Below are 6,833 nucleotides of genomic sequence, written 5' to 3' on the forward strand. Positions count from 1 at the left end.
TGTGTATCAGAACGATGCTTAGGGTGATTTACTAAAGCAGAAGTACAGTGAAGGAGAGTAATATTTTCACTTCAATTTTTTATCTATTCTTTCCCTGCATAGTACTGAATGTTTGAAGTAGTTATGGGTTATTTTCATTGGTCCTTTATGCATCTCCTTTAATAACTACTCCCAATGTGTTTAAAGTAAAACGCTGAACGTCCTATTGAAAATGTTCCCAGTTGGGGGCATGGCCAAGATGGCTAACTAGCAAGACGTGTGGTTTAGAGCTCCGCTGCCCAACGTAACTAATACAGGCTTTACCTGCTATAGAGCTGACAAAGAGGAACAAATAAAACTCTGGGAAGACTGCTACTTCACTTCTGCATGCTGGAGTCATGGTATCAGCCGCCCGGAGAGACTGTGGAGGGTGATTCCTGCCTCCTGCCCGCCAAGACCTCAGAGTGGGGAAGTTTGAGCGGACCCAGCAGACCGCAGCGTTCGAACAACAGGCCCCAACCCTACCCTGCTATGCCTACTAAAGGCACTAGAATTAAGACAAGGAGGACGGGGCAGATCCGCCCGATGCCCTGACTAACACTCCGGCGCAGCACAAATCTAACATGAAGGCCAAACAGCTGTAGGAGGGGGATAACATGGTGGAGCACGTGGTGGGAGAAACCACACTACCAAGTGCAACAGATACTGGAGGCTATTCGCCAGTGCCAAACTACTCTCACACAAAAGATCGACAGAATTGAAATCAACTTTGGTCTGCTAAGTGAAGATTTTAGCAAAATCAAGATGAGAATCACTGAGCTGGAGCAACGTACCTCGGATGTGGAGTATTCTGTCCAGGTGCATCGTGTTGCCGTTCCTGGTATCCAGCAAAGGCTCACACAGCTTGAGGACCGTGCTGTTGATGCGGAGAACAGGAACAGAAGAAGCAATCTCCGAATTCTGGGAATTCCTGAGAAGCCAGAGAGCTGAGATGTTGCATCCTTCATCGAGACACTGCTCAAAGAGAAGCTCCCAGGGGCTCCTTTTTCCTTCTTCTTTGCAGTGGAAAGAGCACACCGTCTCACAACAAAGAAGGAGATACCAAACAACTATCCACGGCCGATTATTTTTAACCTCCTAAACTTCAGGGATTGAGATGAAATCCTTAAGGCTGCCAGGAAAGAAGGTGATATCTACTTTCAAAATTCTCGACTCATGATCTTTCCTGATTACACTAATGAAACACAAAAGCAACCGCGCTCTTTCCAGCAGGTCAAAGAGAAGCTGCGGGAGCTGCATCTACCATACTCTATGCTGTTTCCTGCGAGATTACGGGTGCAGGATGGCGACAAGCTCCACTTCTTTGAAACTCCAGAGGATGCATCTAAATGGCTGAGATCCCACACTAAGCAAGCAAACAAAGACTAAGATCCACCGTTATAGTTAATTCAACCTCCCTGCTTTACTTGTGAGTATCCGCTTTTATTTGATGCACTGCTATCTACGATACTATTTTCTGCAGCTTTGTGTAAATGGAACTGTCGGGTGCCATTTTTCACCTATGACTGTGTGGTGATTGGGTGCCAACTATAATTTTTATTGTACCGCCATATTGCCAGCTAGCCTTTCAACGGTCACTGTTCCTTTCCCGCTGACAAACTCTCAGGTCCCGCCTTTGCTACCTCCCCTTTGCCCGGTAAAACACTGATACTCCCACTAAGTACGGTTATACTTTCGCCGCATGGATCTGGCAACTTCACCATGTTTCTATACATGAACACTTATGTTGCAGAACTCACAGACGTGCCCATGCTACTATACTATTTGCCGTATTACCTACAGTCTTCTTGATTCAACATGCTATGCTGTTTTTTCTCAGACTTGGATAGCTTTTCCCTCTATATTTGTTTATTGCCAACTGAGAAGATTCAGCTACAACAATGGCTAAGAGTTACAGCAGTACGTTGCAGTTCTTTTTCACTGCAGGGACTTTTTTTGGGTGCTCACTTCTGATGACAGGAATATGATTTCCGTATGATTAATGTTGACAGTTTAACGTAAACGTTCTTCTGGTTTGTATTAACTTACTACAACTGTCTTTTCTAGGGGTTTTCATCCTTTAAAGCATATGCACAGCTGAGATATACAATGTAGAGCCATCTCTAAATATAATTGACAGATAATATTGCTTATTCTACTATGTAATAGACACTAGGTGGCAAGAAATATTAGACGGCACATCTCAGGGAAGAGACTCAGTGTTTATATGGCTTAAATTGAGCATGGTGTGTTTCTCCTGTGATCCCCTGCTGGGACCTGACTTCTGACGCTTTCTCCAAAGTCATAATGAAAGCTAATTATGCCTTATAATTCTGCCAGTTTCTACTTGCGTCAGTGCACAGTCTCTGCGGAGATCACGGGCACAACAGCTAAACCCTGCTACGCGCTTCTCTCCCTTAAAGAGGAACTCCAGTGAACATTTTAGTGTTGGCAGGTGATGTAGCTGCTGCATGGTTTTTGGCAGTTGGAAACAGCTGTAACAGCTATTTTCCAACTGCCACAAGGTTCACAGACAGGAAACTGCCAAAAAAAGTACGTACTTTTCTTGTGGGACGGGTTTCTTGTGGGAGGGGTTTCACCACAATATCAGTCATACAGCACCCCCTGATGGTCTGTTTGTGAAAAGGAACAGATTTCTCATGTAAAAGGGGTATCAGCTACTGATTGGGATAAAGTTAAATTTTTGTTCGGAGTTTCTCTTTAATTTATTTTTCATATTGAAAAATGGATGTGTGTATTATTATATATTATATATACTTGTCTCTATACTTGTAAATCTAGTATTGGATGGGGTAACTTCCATGCGAATCACATGATCAATTGCAGCTCCCCACATTACAAATAGGTCATGGGAGTGGATCTGTATGACTTCCACCACACCATTATACATGTGTAATATACATTTCTTCTCTTAGTTGCAGCCCACTAGGGGGTGCTTTTCGGTAAAGGATCAAACTATGGTGCACTAAACCTACATCAAACTGAAGTAAATGTTTGCGTTCACTGTGTGCTCGTCAGCCTGCTTGCTGCATGTGCCCTGCCATATAATCAAAATAACCCTTAAATGTCCTTTACATTCCTAGCGGCGGGCATTTGTGGCAAGCAGACTGGTGAACAACATTGAACACTCTCCATCTACCTAACTACTTGCAGCTACTCCATTAACCTTATTGTCAATGTGCCATACAGGTCAAGTTTTGAGGACATGGGGTTTGTGGGGGGCCACTGTGTGGGATGCCCTACGCCTCGGCATGGTGTTGGGTCCCGTCACTGGACTGGAGTTTTCCATCTGGTCTATACCCCGACCCCGACTGGGGCGTCGCACGCAGGGACCACTTCACGATCACGGTGTCTTTTACTTAATTCTCTCCATCCAGCAAACCAGCATCCCTAGGTTACAACACTTAACCTTATTAGGAAGACTCACATAATACCGAACAAGCATAAAGTTGGAGTAGATAGCTTGTATGTCTCATTGAATGCACCATACCTTCTCTCTTTGAATAATTAGATGCTGACATCTTACACTGGATGGCACTCAATACCCCCCCTTCCTTCCCCCTTTTTTTTTCTTTTTTTTTTTTCTTTACTATTTTATTCAATGTAGAAATTCCTACACAGCTCTACCATAATCCTAACTGTGCAACTGGGGATATATATATATATATATATATATATATATATATATATATATATATATATACCTTGTCTCCTAATGTAATGTAATATTGAACAGACAGCTGTTTTGGTTGAAAAGATTTTTTGCCTCCTGGCTGATTCTCATCACCAGGTGTTGTTGGGCAGCGGAGCAGAACCTGTCCGATAGTCACTCCCCCGCTCACAGGTTATAACCTGTAGGTAGATACCGAAGGTCTTGCCTGATCTAGGTATCTGGGTTATACAGCAGTTAGGGAATAAAGCTGTGACAATGTTTAGTGTTTTCTGTTCTGGGTTATTGCGACAGCAGGGTGTTCTTGTAATGATTGGTGTCAGCAACACAGAGTTTTTTCTGATTATTGGTGATCTGCAGTATCACCAATAATACAGATGCTATACCTGATTATATGGTGATCTGCAGAATCACCAATAATACTAGTATAGCTAGACACAGGACACCCAATGTGATAAAGTGTTTGGTGCAACAGTAATCAGAGAAGTTATCTCCCGAGGAGCGGGAGATTCAGACAGTACTGCAGCCAAGGATTCCCTGAAGAGCAGGGAATCAGACTGCACTGCAGCCAGTGGACCCCTGAGGGGCAGGTTGCCACTGACTGTGCTGAAGATGATCTCCTTATGTGGAGGAGATACAGACTGTACTGCAGCCGAGAATTTCCTGAGGAGCAGGGAACCTTGGATAGTACTGCAGCCAGTGGACACCTGAGGAGCAGGGACCACTGGCTGGGCTGCAGGAGAGATAACTGAGTGAAAGAGAGGTATAATAGAACTGCAGCCGAGGATTCCCTGATGAGCAGGAAATCAGATGGTACTGCACACCTGAGGGGCAGGGACCACTGACTGGGCTGCAAGAGTGGTAACTGGTGAAGTGAGAGATGTGATCGGGCTGCAGCCAAAGATTCCCTGAGGAGCAGGGAATTAGACTGTGCTGCAGCCAAGGATTCCCTGATGGACTGGGAATCAGACTGTACTGCAGCCAGTGGACTCCTGAGGGGTAGAGACCACTGACTGAGCTGCAAGATGGTCTTTATGAGGAGCAGGTGAACCTTGCAGCTAATGAACACCTGGAGCAAGTGTCACAGACAGTACAGTAAGGCTGATCACCCAAGGAATGAGTGACAGCCAGAAAGGTCAGACAAGCCAGGTCGGCAACACATGGACAGATAAGGTACAGAGACGGAAGACTGATTCGGTATCCGGGTACAGGCAAGGTTGGCAACAGGTTATCAGATAGGCAAAGGTACCGAATCAGTAAGCAGGAGAGTGGTCAGGAAAGCCAGAGATCATAACAGGTAACAGTATATATATATCAACCCTAGTCTTAGGTGTGAGGTCCTTGGTCTCAACACCTGGGAACTAGTCTAACAGATAAACAATAGCAATGTAGCAATCTCCTAGTCTTAGGTGTGAGGTCCTTGGTCTCAACACCTGGGAACTAGTCTAATAGATAAACAGTAGCAATGTAGAAATCTCCTAGTCTTAGGTGTGAGGTCCTTGGTCTCAACACCTGGGAACTAGTCTAATAGATACACAATACAATAATACTTTTAAGGCTATCATCGGAATCTGACTAAGTGTGAATTCCCAGCTCCGGCTGGTTCTAACACACTGTAAGATCTGACTGGGGTCTGAGCGCTCACACGTAAGCATTCGCAACAGCAGACAACTTGCAACTGACAGGCAAGTCCTATATATACCCAGAGTGCTCCACAGCGCCGCCCCAGTCACTCAGCCAATCCGGAGCATAGCTGGGATCAGCTGATCAGCATGATCAGCTGACTCCCCTTCTGCTAGCATAAAGGTCCTGTCGCCTGGCGTAGCTCTCAATCTGTGTCCACTAGAAGGACCAGGTGAACCAGCAGCATGTTGCTGGGCAGCAGAAGCCGCCAGCTGGAACGCGGAGATAGCCGCCCTGCCGCTTGCCCACGCGGCGGCATCTCCGCTATTCATTACAGTTCTATTTTGGTTTTATGGTTTTAGAAGAAGCTTATTCATGTTCAATATCCTTAAGCTGGGTCCTACTCCTAATGCAGACTGGAAGTGTTTCATCTGCATACACAACTATGTTTGATGCTCCCACCTCCCACACTCCTCCCAGGGATACACCCTAATTGTTAGGGTTAACACCTTGCTTTAAGTTTACCTTATGTTGGCAGACGCTATGACCCTTACAGAGTTATGGAGATGGAAAAACTCGATGAAAACTGCTTTTTCCCATTTCTCATCTACACATAAATCAGCTGCGAGAATAGATTTGGCGTTTGAAAATGCCAAACTGTTATCGCACATACAATCAGCTCAGTATCTGCCTAGTGGACTCTCCGATCACGCTCCTCTTGAAATCTCATGTTCCTTCGGCGCTTTTAAGAACAAAACTCTTTGGAAGCTCTACCCCAAGTGGATACAGGATAAGGATACAGGTGTCGTAATCACTAGTTCCATTCAAAACTACTGGGATACTAATAAGGGAACTGCCTCACCGCAAATCACCTGGAATGCTTTCACGATATACAATTCATGGGGAATATATCAATCAAATCTCAGCCCGTAGAAAAGAATATGAATTAATTTTAATAAAACTAGTTGATGCAGAAGAGCGAGCCACCAGTGCCTACGCAGCTACCCCTGATGATAATACTTATAGTGAGATGATGCAATGCAAAAGAATGCTAAATTTACACATGACAGATTTAACTAAAACCTCTCTTACAGAATGGTAGCAAGCACTCTTTGAGAAGGGAGATAAAAACGGGAAGCTTTTAGCAAACATAGCCCGGAACCCCTCTGAACATTCAAATATCCCTGAGATTAAACTAGACTCCGGAGATATTACTGCAAATCCGCCTGAGATACTAACACAATTCCACTCTTACTACTCAAATCCGTATGCTTCTACATTTAATAGCGAAGATGCACAAATCTCCAACCTTCTATCCCAACTAGAGATTCAAACACTAGATGAGGAGACTTCTCAAGCCCTTGATAAAGACATTACAGAAGATGAAATACTGGAAGCAACTCTCTCTTTCCCCTCCTATCGAATTCTATAAAAAATATATTAGAATCTTGGCCCCATCTTTAACTAAATTATACAATTACGGTATGGCTGGAAATGGTTT

At 44.3% G+C, this 6,833-nt stretch overlaps 1 long non-coding RNA gene across 1 annotated transcript in view; it reads right to left on the minus strand.

Annotated features, from left to right (window-relative positions):
• The window catches only part of LOC137528300 (uncharacterized), a 25,805-nt gene extending 23,327 nt beyond the window's left edge, over positions 1-2,478 (minus strand). The window contains exon 1 of the long non-coding RNA XR_011023352.1: positions 813-2,478. This is a non-coding gene — a long non-coding RNA (uncharacterized lncRNA). The remainder of the gene's footprint in view (positions 1-812) is intronic.
• Positions 2,479-6,833: the final 4,355 nt, after the last annotated feature.

The sequence above is a fragment of the Hyperolius riggenbachi genome, chromosome 8 (genome assembly GCF_040937935.1).
Source record: "Hyperolius riggenbachi isolate aHypRig1 chromosome 8, aHypRig1.pri, whole genome shotgun sequence".
Taxonomy (NCBI): domain Eukaryota; kingdom Metazoa; phylum Chordata; class Amphibia; order Anura; family Hyperoliidae; genus Hyperolius; species Hyperolius riggenbachi.